A 15,957-nucleotide genomic window follows, 5' to 3' on the forward strand; every position below is an offset into this window, starting at 1 on the left:
ATGGAGAGAGTTTGAGGCTCCCGGATGGAGGGAGAGAGAAAGAAACGCTATTTTTTATATGTATAATTCATAAATATTTTGTACGACAGAAAAATAAATGTTTGCATAATATATTATGCTCTGCTATCTGTACGAAGCCAGGGCGGGTCGCTAATACAGAATCTAAATAAACAAAGTAAATCAATATGAATTAAAAACTAAAAAAAAAACTTTTTTCGTAGACGACTTGATCTATAATCAATTTAGTCCTAAAACTAACTACTTATTTATTTGAGACGCATCCACTGCTCGATTAAATTTTATTATAATAATTAAAGAACATATCGCCTCACAAATCGAATATATTAAAATGTTTCAATAATCAATTATCGGTAATTAGATTTATGGTTTTGTCTAACCGGTACATCTCTATACACAATTAGTTGTAAACATGTCGGCGACTTTGACTTTAAGTCGTTACAATACTTTTATATATTCATTTTGGATGTAGCAGCTTGTCCGTTTTATACACATATTTGCAAATAATATAAAAAAATACATAAATAATTATAGTGCTAGTCACACCTTTGTTGGTTCTGGGGCCGTTTTCGACAATGTCCTTTGGTAGTAAGGGTGCGTGTTAAAAGACAGAAAAGAGATGAATAACTTGCATATGACGGCAGCGGGCAACCTATAGCCATATCCATAAGCCTTTAACCATCCCAGGGTCTTAAAACTATCTCAATACCAAATTTCATAAAAAACTGTTCAGTAGATTTTGAGAAAATCGATAACATAGAGACAGACAGAAAAAGGGATTTTGTTTTATTATATGTATAGATTAGTAAAGAATGAACTGATGTATTTAATGGCTCCATTTAAACTATTTGGTTTGAACAGACCAGCGGTTTAGCAATTCCGCCAAAGGTTAATAAGCGATAAAAATGTGATTAAATAAAAGAAATTATATACATTTTTAATAATATTTAATATACATAATATATCGAACCAGACAACACGAAATTATATATACAATTTGAAACTTAATGATGAATTTAATACGTATTAACATATTTGGTACAGCAAAGAAGAAAAACATTTTTTTTGTGTAGTTTTTTAATGCAATTAAACTTTTCGTTACAAAGTTTTCCTAAATTATTCTCTATTTCATAATTATAGAATCTGGAATGTGCTGTTAAGAATGCTTTATAAATAATCGTATCTAAAACTATTACTTACTTTTAAGCAAATCAGCCACGAGTCCTGTTCCTGAACCACATATTTCAAAGAGGCCGGCATGATTGTGTCGGCTGGTTAGGGATAATCATCTCTCGATTGACACTACAGACGCCACTTACCATCACCATCAAGTCTTCTACACTTTGCCGATACATTGTTATTTATTTCTATGGTTTTCAATAATATCAGCCCTGTATTATATACTGTCCCACTGCTGCACGGACCTCCTCTACTACTGAGAGGAATAAGGCTTTAGTCCATCACGCTGGCCTAGTACGGATCGACAGACTTCATATACTATCCAAATTCGTATAGAGAACTTCTCAGGTGTACAGGTTTCCTCACGATGTTTTCCTTCACCGTTAAAGCAAGCGATACTACAAAGAATACACATAATTGTAGATAAATCCGAGGTGTGCCGATGGGTTTTGAACCTATACATATTCGTTTCGGCATTCCGTTTCACTCTCAATTGGGCTATTGCCGTTCATTACTTAATAGGTATACTATATAAGTTGCGCACGTCCGAAGCGCAATAAAAAGATACTACACTCGCCAAACTCAACAGCATGATTTCTATTTTAAGAATTTATTTGAAACAGACATACTAAAATGTTAAGTAATACAATAAGAATATGTATCTAACTTACCGTGTTGCGCAGATACACCTGTAAATATGAATAGTGAATACATATTAATATTTTGCGTTTCATTAACTTCAATAAGACTTTAAAATTAAACTATTTTCCGGATTTTATTGCGGTTTTAATAATTTTATTTTAGTTACCAACGTGTAACTTTGAGTTTGCGGATGAACAACACCTCCCTCCCACGATCATGAAGGCTGCAAATTCTTCGAAACGTCGGGAGAAAATTAAAATAATTAAAACCGCGATAAAATCAGAAAAATAGTTTAATTTTAATGTCTAACATTTGCGTAAACATAAGAAATCATTATTCAATAAGACTAGCTAGCAGTTCTGGGTTCGTAGCCAAATGCCTTTCTTTCTACAATCGTGAACGCTAACGCATCAAAATGACATATCCTAGACTTAGACCTAGCTATAGACTTTCGTCAGCCTTCGGCCACCGGTCATCGTAGAACAATCTCATTTAATAACATAACATCACGCATTTTATCCCCGAAGGGGTATGCAGAGGCGCAACTAGGGCACCCACTTTTCGCCAAGTATGTTCCGTCCCATGATGTGATAGGGGGCGAGCCTATCGCCATATCGGGCACAAATTCCAGACTCCGGGCTGATACTGAGCAGAAACACCCAAATATCACTTTGCCCGACCCGGGATTCGAACCCAGGACCTCAGAGCGCTATTGTACCGGACGTGCAATACAACTACGCCACCGAGGCAGACAATCTCATTTAACACTGAAATAAATCTATTTTGTGTATTTTATTGCGGTATTTTACTCTACTTACCAATGCACGAGATCTGAAACAAAATAAACAAATTTAAGTAAAAAAACGGACGGACATATAGCACGTTTACAAGATGAGAGGTGGACAAGAAAAGTAATATTTTGGAAAGGGCCGTCAGGCAAAAGAAGGATAGGGAGACCTTGTGCTAGATGGGAGGATGAAATCAAGAAACTGGCGGGTCCCAATTGGCTCCAAAAAGCACAATCAAGAGACGAATGGAATTCCTTGGAGGAGGCCTTCACCTGCAGAGGGGTTCTTGCAAAAACACATTGCGACTAAGTACATTTAATTAGCAAACAATAATTTAAAAAAAAATGTATGTGCACTATATTAGTTACTAAGCAAGAAATAAAAGGCTTATTATTATTATTATTAAGTAAAAAAAGTCTTATTTATTTCAAACGTAACTAAACATCTTCATCGAAAAAATACCGTAAGTTACATGGTTGGTTATTATGTTCTTCAAGTAGAGGGTTCTTATAATGCCGACATCACACATAGCAAAAATATTTGAACACTTGTTTGAACTCATGTGTGGCACGGGTATTTGCGTATTTATGCAAAGTTTGTTTAAAAGTTTGCGTATTTGCCATTCGGTATCGGCTTTTCGATCACACATCAAAACGTTCAAAATCTAGTTGCTTGAAGGAGAACCGATTATATGGAAACATAAAAGTAAAAGCCATAAAAATTTGAATTCGGTCAGTGTCTGTAACTGTGTTCAAATGTGTGGCAAAGTCTTTGTACAAATATTTTTCTGTGTGTGCCGCCGGCATAAAGCTTTGTTAACTTACTTAACATGGTCTCCCTTTAGGCTCTTAATACTTATTGTTGCTAAATTGTCCGGGGGCTTTATATATTATAGATTACGTCACAGAGCCATCGCGCTTGACTTAATAATAGCGTAATATCTTCATAAAAAATCTTGATCGAAAAAATACAATGTCAGGTGGTTCTTCTTCAACCTCGGCAATCCTCCGTCATAGAAAATTTTAGCTTCTTGAAAAAACAAAGAAGTTACCCCATCTCAACACAATGGCTGCGCTAATCTTGCATGTATTATAATAATAATAATAATAACAGCCCTGTATTATATACTTGCCCACTGCTGAGCACGGGCCTCCTCTACTACTGAGAGGGATTAGGCCTTAGTCCACCACGCTGGCCTAGTGCGGATTGGTAGACTTCACACACCTTCGAAATTCCTATAGAGAACTTCTCAGATGTGCAGGTTTCCTCACGATGTTTTCCTTCACCGTTAAAGCGAACGATAAATTCACAAAGAATACACACATGTTTTTTTTTTTAGAAAAGTCAGAGGTGCGTGCCCTTGGGATTTGAACCTGCGGACATTCGTCTCGGCAGTCCGTTCCACACCCAACTAGGCTATCGCCGCTTGCATGTATTGCCAGGCGAGATTTGCCTCAAGAAACTTGCCGCAAGAAACTCGCTTGAATTGAGATTATTCTAGCAGTATATAAAAGAGTACCCACCTGAAGCGCAAGCGCGACCACAACTAATATGAACATTGCTTTGCACATTTTTAATGTTGCTTTTCAGGGAAGTTAAATATTCTGCATATCTCGAAGTTTGGCAGTATTTATACGTGTAATTTATTTACTCAGATGTACCTTGTTTTTTCTATAAAGGGCCTTACGTTTTTGAATGCTAATTCTACTAATATTATAAATGCGAAAGTTTGTGACGATGGATGTACATGTATGTATGTTTGTTCCTCTTTCAAGGAAAAACTACTGAACGGATTTGGATGAAACTTTACTGTAATATTGATTACATATCAGAATAATAGATACGCTACAAGTAATAATGATTTTGTGTAATTTAGTCATAAAAGACCGATACATATCAAGTAAGTTAGCAAAAAAATTGCTATCTTGGCGTACTCTGCCTAAACCGTTGGAGTTAGACAAATATAAAACGTCCTAAATAAAAGTCCGCGACAGCATACATCTACCTTTTATGTAGAAACCATTATGACCGAAATAGTGATTTTTTCAAAATGAACCGATTTTTATGAAGTTTCGTATGGAGATAGTTGACCGTGGGTTATATGCTACTTCTATCCAGGGAAAATATACAGCGGGTCTTTTATCCTGGAACTCCTTCACGCGGGTAAAGCTGCGAGCAAAGACTATTTAGGTAATATATGGTTGAAAGCAATGTGAAATGAGGATGCACTTCACTTCCCCAGGGTGGACAGCAGCGTGGAAGGTAGGCTTCGCACTTCTCTCTCATCTTATTAGCCTACAACTGTCCACTGCTGAACATAGGCCTCCCCTAGAGCGCGCCACGCTGTTCGGTTCTCCGCTCTCCTCACAGCGTCCACCGGCGATCCTACGAATGTCGTCGGACCAGCGGGTCGGAGGTCGTCCTACGCTACGCTTATCGAGACGCGGTCTCCACTCTAGGACTCATCTGCTCCAGCGGCCGTCGGTCCTACGACAGATATGGCCAGCCCACTGCCTTACATAGGCATTGCATATATCCCTAATTTAAAATGTCCATAGTTATATAAGTAATTTTAATAGTTGTTTAGAAATAATAATTATTCTTATTCTTTGTTTTGACGTATCATAAGTGCAACTTTGTTCGCCTACGTGATAATAAAGTATTTTATTTTTCTTTTATTTTTTTTTTATGCACTAATAAGCATTAATGCAGTTTGCTAATCCTTCTGATGACTGTATTCTACATGATGACGCAGGAATTGGGTTATTTGGACACTTTACTACTGATTGATAGTGATAGGTTATAAGCGATAAAAACCAGCCAATTGTGAGTCGGACTCGCGCACCGAGAGTTCCGTACAAACGTGTAGGTATATAAGTAAACGTTCACCCATCACGACGATAGAGTCTAGTTATGGTATTTTCTTGCAAAATGAAATCCATAACATGACAATATGGAAAGCTGGAGGAGCTTAAATTAAAGACAAAGGTCTAAAAAAATGAGGTACCCTAAAAATATGATGAAATAAAAAAATCTTTATACATTTTTAACAATATTTAATATACAAAATATATCGAATGGGATAACAATATGGTATTAAATACAACTTTTATATTCAATAATGGATTTAGCACGAAGTACTGTAAGTATTTTGTACTATAAAAAAAAAAATATTCTGCTGAGGAATCCTCAATTTGCGGCATCTGAAAAAAAAATGATTCGTGTAAAATACATATATTTTAAGTTTAGACAATATAAAGGACATGGCTTGCAAGATCATGCCTTTCTGCCAAAATATACAAGAAAATGTTTACTTAGTTGTACACCGTGGTTTTATAGTTTTAGAGCCGACAATTATAAATTCTGTATCAATAATAGAGTTTAAAAAAAATACCAATGTAATAAAATAAAAATATTTTTTATGAACATTAATATTAATGTTTACGAACAAAAAATTAGAAGTCGTGGTAATGGAACTCAATCTCACTTACTACGATCGGTGCCATTCATAACTATGAATTATTGTCGCGACGTTACTATCATTATCAAACTTGAACGAGTGAAATATAAACTAAACCTTTTTTTTTTCTCTTCTCACTTTATCATGTTCTGTATGTAGTCTTTACCCTAAACTGATTGAAAAGAGCAACACCAGAGTTTCCTGCCCGTTCTTCTCTGGTGAAAACTGCTTTCCGAACTGGTGGTAGAGTTAATATTGACGGAATCTAAATAATGTATAACATTTTACAGATTCAAATAAATCATTTCATTTCATTTGATTTATAGTATAAAAACTTTTTTATTATCAACAGTACAATTAATTCACTATTTGGTTGTTCTAAGTAACCCCATTTTGATTCCAAAACGACTATAAAATCACGGTGTATAGGACCATCAACTGTCAGAGACGTGTGTTTCGATTTTGAACCTATGAGTAACGTCTGTACGTTACTCATAGGTCGATTCCCAAATAGGCTGCTTACTTCTTATGGGATCGTTCAAGTATTACGTAACGCTATTTGTCTTGTAAAATGTTACGATGCGTTACAGGGGTAGGTGGAGTTTTTCGTACAAAGCGTTGTGTAACATTGTTTTTTTTTTAATTAAAAAAAAGGGAATTTAGCGACTTTCCGGTATTTTGCGTAAAATAATTGTGAATATTAGAAAAGAAATGTAAATTTAGAGTTACGTAACTTTTAGAGAGGGGAGGGGCGTACTGAAAACGTTACGGCGCGTAACATGGGGTGGTGGGGGGTCAAAAATCTTCATAAATTGCGTAACGTAATACTTGAACGACCCCTATCTCACTTATAAATGGGAAAGTTTGTGAATGTTTGTTACAAGTAAACTCAAACAGCTGAACAGATTTGTATGAAATTTGGTATACCCATAGACCATTTCCTTACTTAGCACATAGACTACTTTTATCCTGATCGCTTCACATTTGACTTATAGATGGCGCTGGCATCGTACAAATGACGCAATAGATTGCTATAGTGAATTGGTAGGCTCTTAATTTGTTATTACCTGACATTGTTTCGTCTTTGCCGTTGAGGCACCCTCTTTAACCGCCCATGTTTAGGGCCCCTTGCCCTAGGTTTAGTACATCGTCGGCGGTTTTGGCGACTTCTGGAATGGGCCGGATAGCTGCAAATATGAAATATTGTTTAACCATACAAAACTTGGCTCTCGTACTGGTACATTTGTATCGGGCAATGTGGAAACCATTCTTAACGTTTTCAAGAATTATACGTGAATTTCATTTAACATACAAATAATAAGTAAACCTGTCCATTATTTGTGAAAAATATTCAATCTTTTTCATTTAACATCACAATGGAATATATTAGATGGTGATTTGATTACTCGGCAATACGATCATGTTTTTATTCAATGAGAAATATTGTTTATCACCAATATTAGCCTTTTATTGTCCCATTGCTCTACTAGGGAGAGTTTAGGCCTGAGTAAACCACGCTGTCCTAGTGCGAATTGGCAGACTTCACACACCCTCAAAATTCCTATTTAGAACTTTTCAGGTATGCAGGTTTCTCCAAGATGTTTCGCTTGACCATTAAAGCAAGCGACAATTCACAAAAAATACACACATAACTTTAGAAAAGTCAGAAGTGTGTGCTCTTGGGTTTTAAACCTGCGGACATTCGTGTCGGCAGTCCGTTCCACTGCCAACTATCGCCGTTATCTATTATTTATGTAAATACTTTATTTTTTATTTAACACCAGCAACAATGCAAAATATTAGATAGAATGATTTGTGAACTCAAACATGTTTTTATTCAAAGAGACAGGCATGTATAACATGTGCACACGCTTTCCGAAGAGCTTTTTATGATGTGATAGAGGAAGAGCCTATCGCCATATCGAGCACACATTTAAGACTCCGATCTGACACAGAATAAACTCCCGATATCGTTCAACCGAACCCAGGTATCGTCTTCGGAATATTTCGCCTGGGGTAGACCATGTCTTGGATTAACACATAGGTTTTATTTTTTATCCCGGTTGTTTGCTACCATAATGGATTTTTAATCCGATTTTTGTTAAAGAGATGGCGCTAGTGTCTTGTTGAAGGAGCTATATATCGCTCATAGCACTTCCTAATCTAAATATTACATATAACTCAAAGGTGACTGACTGACATAGTGATCTATCAACGCAGAGCCCAAACCACTGGACGGATCGGGCTGAAATTTGGCATGCAGGTAGATGTTATGACGCAGGCATCCGTTAAGAAAGGATTTTGATTAATTCTACCTCCAAGGGGATAAAATAGGGGTTGAAAGTTTGTATAAATCTTCTTAAATTTTCGACTAATTGAACTGAAATTAAAGATTGGAGCTACTATGATGAAGACGTTCGCTTAAACAGGATTTTGATAAATTGAATCCCCATGGGGATAAAATTAGTTTGAACCTATCAGTACCGGGAAAATATGTAGCAAGACTTTTATCATACAGTGGACTTTTATCCCGAAAAACTTCACGCGGTCGAAGCCGCGAGCAAAAGCTAATACTTTATATAACTTATGCAAAACTGTTTCTTACTTCCAACCCCGCCAGGTAGACCTGAAAAGAGAAAATCATGTTAATACATATGTTTAATTATACTATGATTGGTTTGATGATCGGATCGAAAATTAATATCGCCTTTGTTTTTTGTAAATAGCCAAAGGGTACACGGGTATTATCCTACTTCATTTACAATTGACATTTAATTATTTTTCAAAATACTCAAATGTGTATGTATATTTTAATCAGCAATATTTAATGAATAGTTGATTGGGCTAAAGTAGTTTTTTGCTAGTGGTATATATTTTTATCCGCCTGGATAGCGATCGCCGTACACAATATGTTTAAACTCGCCCTAGTGGCCCATGTAAGTGTGACGCGTTCCGGGATCAGTCTGTGTATATCTGGTTCCAACAGGCCGGCATAATTGTGTCGACTGTCGAGAGGTAATCGTCTCTCGTTAGTCGACATTCTATTGGACCCACTCCACTTATGTACCATCAGCTGCATTGAGCTCATATAACCATGCACGTATAAAAAATTGACTAAAATTCTAGCTAGACTGGATAAATATATGAACAAATATAAAAAAAAAACGAGGTTAAATTTTAATTAGGTATCGACTCTAAAATTGATAATCAATATATAGGTATGGTTAAATATTTGTTTTGAAGTAGTTTTCAAAGGCGATATCATTTTTAACCGACTTCAAAAAAATTAGGAGGTTCTGAATTCGACTGTATTTTTTTGTGTTTATTACCTCACAACTTTTGGCTGGGTGAACCGATTTTGATGATTATTTTTTTATTTGATAAAAAAATCTGATTTATTATTTATTTTTTAATGATTATCAACTTTGACATATGCCGTTAAGAATATTGTATAAAGTATGTAAAATATTACTTACTTCCAACCGTGTCACCAACTAATCCTGTAAAAAAACAATAATATTAAACACATATTACAAACAGGCCGGCATAATTGTGTCGACTGGTTAGGGGTAATCATCTCTCGACTGACACTACACTGCCGTGCTAAGCGCAAAAGCAGTATGTCAGGGAAACCTTATTTCGAGTTAATAGAAGTTTTATAAATATAGTTTTGTATGTAAAAATGAGATAGATAAACATTTTTAAGGCTTTTATAACAAGTTCTGAACAAGATATAGTTATTTAGGTAAGTTTATTGGATGGGTATTTCTTTAAGCTATCTGACGACATAATAATGATTTTTTTAAATTTTTTATGATACCGCTTTTGATTTTAGCACAGCAGTACAGTCCTCGCTTACTATTACTATCAGGAACCTTATTCTCTTTGTCATATATGTTATTTTAACAGTTCGTAACAAGCACGTCGTCGTCGCGTTTAAGACAATATAAATGGAATATACCACTCTTATTTCACGAACATAACATAACACGGCTGTATTACGAGTTTACACTGTGGTAAACAATGACATTTTACAAATAGACGCGTCATACACTAACAATATTGCACATAAGAACAGCGCAATATTTTCTATAGTCACAGCTCTAACGGCGCGCATTGATACGGCCCGAGCGGGCCCGAGTGTGCCCGAATGAGCCCGAGCGTCGACCGCCCCGTCGCCATGACAGTCGAATAAAATGCATTTATTAGTTAAAAATAAGTTACATAGTGTATACTTATTACTAACGTATGAACTGAAACGTTTTTTTCATTCACAGTTGGAGTATAATTTGTACATCCTCTAAAAATACAGGAAGGTGTTTATTTATAAAAATACAAAAGTTAGTAAGCCGACTAGCCGCGACAGTGGTTAGAGGTTGACTAAGTGAATGTCGGGCAATTACCTTGCTTTCGTCTTGCCAGTATTGAGCTCGGACAACGTATCTATGTAATAAAAACATCTTAGGTGGTAAATGTATGATTCATTTACCACCACATGTTATAAGATATTATGTTTTGTCACTTCTTATTATGTTTTGCTTGTTTTAAATACCTTCCAAATTTGTATTGTATCTAATTACTGTTTTCATAAATTCTTATGTCTAAATAATATTAATAACAAATATTAATTTTTTGCCGTTATAAGAATATAATTTGCATGCTGTGGTCCCCTATAATTGAAAAAGCACGTCGCTGTTTATTGTGAAAATGCTACACCATTGTTTTTATTATATGTCATGTATACTTCGTTTGAGGTCCTTAAATAAGTAAATAAATAGAGAATAAGGCCCTTTGTCCTGTGCATAAATAAGTATAAAAAGGTACTCTATAATTTATTTCTCTGGTTTTCGATAGGTATAATAATATCAGCCCTGTATATACTGCCCCACTGTTGGATATATGCCTTCTCTATTGAGGGATGAGGACTTTGTCCACCACACTAGCGCGGATTGGTAGACTTCATACCCTCCAAATTCTTATACTGAACTTCTCAGGGATGCAGATGTTTTCGGTCACCGTCAAAGCAAGCGGTAATTCATAAAGAATAATTTTAGGAGAATCAGAGGCGTGCCTTTTGGTTTTGAACCAGCAGATAAACGTCTCGGCAGTCCGTTCCGCTACCAACTACGCTATATGTTCATCGCCTCACTCGATAGGTATACTATATAAGTTGCGCACATCCGAAAAATAGTACATGTTCCGTACTTTTATTAAATTCCATATGCTAGCGCAATTTCGCGATTAAGATATTTCTAATTAAATGAATGGATCTGTATCTGCCACAAAATCCGATCGCACCCTAAGCAGCAACAAGTGCTGCCCCCTCGAACGTGCATTACGCACTTCCTATTCAATTCAAGTAACGGTCGTGAACGCAACGTAGTTTGGTGCGCGCTGTGTCTGATATTAACAATTAGCTAACATCCAAGAAAGACGACCTGTTATAGTTCGGTGCAATCCTGAACGGCAGCCAGCATCCTATGACCATTCATCAGTACTGGGTACCCAGGGAAACGAGCGGTGCTGCGAGTGCAGGTGAGTGGTGAATACAGTCCACAAATTAAGACCATCGGAGGTCCAATAGTTTTCCCAAACAGTACAAAAGATATTACATCCACTCATTATAATTTTACTTAGGTATTTGACTATTTTTTATTCACATCCAGGTTTGCACTTAGACTCGCGTTTTTTATATTATGAGCGCCACTCCGTACACAACCAAAAGCATCAATATTGACACCATGCTAAAATCAGTTTGAATGGATTACAGTTTAATTTAGTTGAATACAATGAATGTTCGGAACGCCAAATCTAGTACGTATGGCATATACATAGATGCACCCGCCAAACTCAATAACATGATTTCCATATTTTAAAAATATTTCATCTCGACATACTGCAACTGTTAAGAACTAAGACGTGAATATGTGTACACTCACCTGGTGCAGCAAATACACCTGAAAATATAAATACATATTAATGTTATATATTTTTATTGTTTAATAGCGGGTCCCGGGGTCTTTGCCTTTTTACAATCGTTAACGCTAACGTTACGTATCGAAATGAAATATCCTAGACTTAAATCTAGCTTTAGACTTAAAACAACACCACAAATCAATCTCATTTGACATTGAAATAAAACTATTTTATATTTTATCACGGTTTTTACATTATAATTTTCTCCTTTCTTTCTTGATGGATATTTGCATAGGAATTAACTACATAAAATGTCTTTAATGCTAATAATAATAATAATAGTATAATTCCCATCTTTTCTGCAATAGTCCCTGCGCCTTGCAAGCGCTGTCTTTGGCTGTATTTCCTCCATAAGTACAGACTGAGAGATTACTCGCAAGGTGTATAAACCCCAACTAGAGTAATGTATCTTAAAGGGGCCTCTACGTGTTGGATCCATGTCCCCACGCAAGCCTTCCAAAAGGACCGGCCTTTATGCCGTGATTTCCCGCAGGAAAGATACAACGTAATAATAATATCAACCCAATTAATATCAGCTCAAAGCCGAATATCAAATGTCTTTGGTTCTTTAGAAACGAGTACCACAAATAATAGTGATGGTATATTAATTTCTACTTACCAATGCACGAGATCTGAAACAAAATAAAGAAATATAAGTAAAAACTATATTACACACATAATCAACAACTTCATAAAAAACATTGATCGAAAAAATACCGTAAGTCAATTGGTTGTTAAACCTATGTTCTTGATGTAGAGATGCCAAGACATAATAATTAAGATTTAAAAGACAAATGGTTGGACAATTTTTTAAAAAGTGTAAAGCATTAATTCCACTCAAAATTGATCCATACACCACTGTATAATGTTTTAGCATAATATTGTAGCAGAATTTTAATAATGGCAAAGATCTTATACCTCAATAGCGACCCGCCCCGGCTTCGCACGGGTGCAATGCTGACTATTTAATGGATGTTATTATTATACATATAAACCTTCCTCTTGAATCACTCTAAAAAAAACCGCATCAAAATCCGTTGCGTAGTTTTAAAGATTTAAGCACACATAGGGACAGAGAAAGCGACTTTGTTTTATACTATGTAGTGAAGAGATGGAGCAATTTCCTGCTTCTTAAAAAAACATAAATCAATTTGCCGGTGGTAGTATATATTTTATATCCGTCAGGATAGCGACCACGGTACATAAGGTGTTAAAACCCGCCATAGTGGCCCACGTAACTGTGTCGCGTTCTTGGATCAGCCTGTGTATATTTGGTTCCAACAGGCCGGCATAATTGTGTCGACTGCCGAGGGGTAATCGTCTCTCTTCAGTTGACATTCAATTGAACCCCACTTCATTTACACACTTTACTTACACTTCATTAGGTGCAGTGGCGTTACTTGGCCGTGCCCGGTATCTACATAAACAACGTTTGCCCCGTTGGAACACAATGGCTACACAGTTCTTACCGACGTTGACAAGCGACACTTATTTATTTATCAATTAAGTAACACAAAAGCTTACAGTGGAAATGCACCAAGACGCTTGAGTGAAAAAAAAAACAGACAAAATAAAACAAAACGAAACAATAAAAAATATTAATAAAAAACAACTACTTACATGCTACATTATGGGAACAGCTTATTAAATTTAAGAAAAATGCAAAAAAATGACTTATAAATAAATACACATTTTGCCTCTAAAAACTTGCTGCAAGAAACACGCTCTGTCAAATTGAGACTATTCTAGCAGTATAATAAAAGAGTACACACCTGAAGCGCAAGCGCCACCACAACGAAAATGAACATTGCTTTGCACATTTTTAAAGTTGTTAGTTGTTACTTAATGAAAGTTAATTATTCTTCAGATCTAGAAGTTTCGCAGTATTTATACGTGCAATTTGTTTACTCAGATGCATAATGTTTGTTCTATAAAGGGCAAAATTGCTATATCGAATGCTAAATAAATAATATTTAGTTGTTGAGGCATGTTTTCTAATATGTCAAAGCAATATGAAATGCAGAATTTACTGGTGGTTGGTCTCTCATAGGTGAGAGTCCGCCTGGGTAGGTTCCACCGCAATGTCTATTTCTGCCGCCAAGCAGCAGTGTGTAGTCACTGTTGTGTTTACCTAAGATTGTAGGCAGTGTAACTACTGGACATAATAAGACTTAACATCTCATGTCTCAGGATGGCGAGCGCAGTGGAATACCAAACAGTACTTTGTAATTCAAGGTGTTGGTGTTTCTACTGTTTATGGGCGGTCGCATCGCTTACCATCAGGCGAACGACAAGCTCGTATCATCATTCAAAGCAACAAAAAAAAAAGGAAAAAATTTACTTGTGGATAAAGTTCACTAATCGTTTGTATTTGCCTTTTATATTACTTTTCTTTTTTTTCTTGGGAGAAGCAAACACACAACCGTTACACCTTAGTCTGTGGTCTTGTTTCGCATATGTCTACATTACCTATAACTGGTGGTAGAATTTGTACCGACACCGTAATGATCACCGTACTAATAAAACCCACCATAGTGGCAAGAGTGTCGCGTTCAGGATTAGACTGTATGTCCGTCTTTAAGCAGGGCGGCATAATTGTGTCGACTGCCGAGGGGTAATCATATATCGTCAGTCGATATTCTGACCCCACTCCTCTTATCCTCAGGTAGTACATATTTTAAGTTTATTTTCTAAAATTGATTCCATACATTTAATGCACTATTGAGAATAATAATAACAGCCCTGTCTTATATACTTGCCCACTGCTGAGCACGGGCCTCCTCTACTTCTGAGAGGGATTAGGCCTTAGTCCACCACGCTGGCCTAGTGCGGATTGGTAGACTTCACACACCTTCGAAATTCCTATAGAGAACTTCTCAGATGTGCAGGTTTCCTCACGATGTTTTCCTTCACCGTTAAACGGAACGATAAATTCTCAAAGAATACACACATGATTTTAGAAAAGTCAGAGATGTGTGCCCTTGGGATTTGAACCTGCGGACATTCGTCTTGGCAGTTCGTTCCACACCCAACTAGGCTATCGCCGCTTATTGACAATAATGTATAACAATTAATTCCTTCAACCTAGATGTGAATAAGTTGTTCTCCCCAACAAAAGGACGCGCTACCCGTATTTTTAGAAGTAACTTAATAAGTTAACTGTATATGAATATGTATATAAAAGTTAAACGTAATATGTCTACAATATATCACCTTTACTTTGGTAGTTTAAAATTTTTATAATGTGGATGTAGTGTCAATAATCTATTATATAAAAATGAATCTCTATTTCCCTTGGTCATCGCATCACGCGTGAACGGCTGGATCGATTTCACTATATTTTTTTTGCCGTGTTTTTTATTGTCAGGAGAAGGATCTTATGAAAGAAAAAATTAAGTAAGTTGTGCGGAACGTTAGAAAATTTAAGAAAAGTTAATTTCAGCGATTGGCAGAATGCGCGCTGCATATTCATAAGACAACGTCTGTCGGGTCAACTACTTTCACATTAAAAATGTCACTAAAATTGTTGACTCCGTGCATCTCCTTCTAAAGATTATTTTAATTTGCAACCAATACTTTCAAATAGACAATTTAATAAGGAATATTATGGTAGTTTAAAATTTCAATAAAGATAAACTTTACTTTTTTTTTAATAAATTATTCATAAATCTTTCATATTATATAATGTATGGAAAATATATTTAAGGCCCTTTGCTTGGAGGAGGTTCTTAATACCATACTTGATGATAAACGTCAAAACATATTGTTATGTTTACTTCACATTCAATGTTATTAACTACATTCAGTTCATTGTCAAGACACACTGTAAACTTATGAACTAAAGTTTATATATTTTTTAATGCAGTAGGGCACCGGACTCAAATTTGTTCTTTA

The 15,957-nt window shown here is 35.9% G+C and overlaps 1 long non-coding RNA gene across 1 annotated transcript; it reads right to left on the minus strand.

Annotated features, from left to right (window-relative positions):
- Positions 1-5,666: 5,666 nt before the first annotated feature.
- On the minus strand, positions 5,667-13,934 carry LOC115456372. The gene is made up of 7 exons (XR_003939874.2): positions 13,836-13,934; positions 12,683-12,695; positions 12,027-12,044; positions 9,564-9,587; positions 8,693-8,713; positions 7,155-7,274; positions 5,667-5,830 (listed from the first exon to the last, which is right to left on the minus strand). It is a non-coding gene; the product is annotated as an uncharacterized LOC115456372 (long non-coding RNA).
- Between the last annotated feature and the right edge of the window lie 2,023 nt (positions 13,935-15,957).

The sequence above is a fragment of the Manduca sexta genome, chromosome 2 (assembly GCF_014839805.1).
Source record: "Manduca sexta isolate Smith_Timp_Sample1 chromosome 2, JHU_Msex_v1.0, whole genome shotgun sequence".
NCBI lineage: Eukaryota > Metazoa > Arthropoda > Insecta > Lepidoptera > Sphingidae > Manduca > Manduca sexta.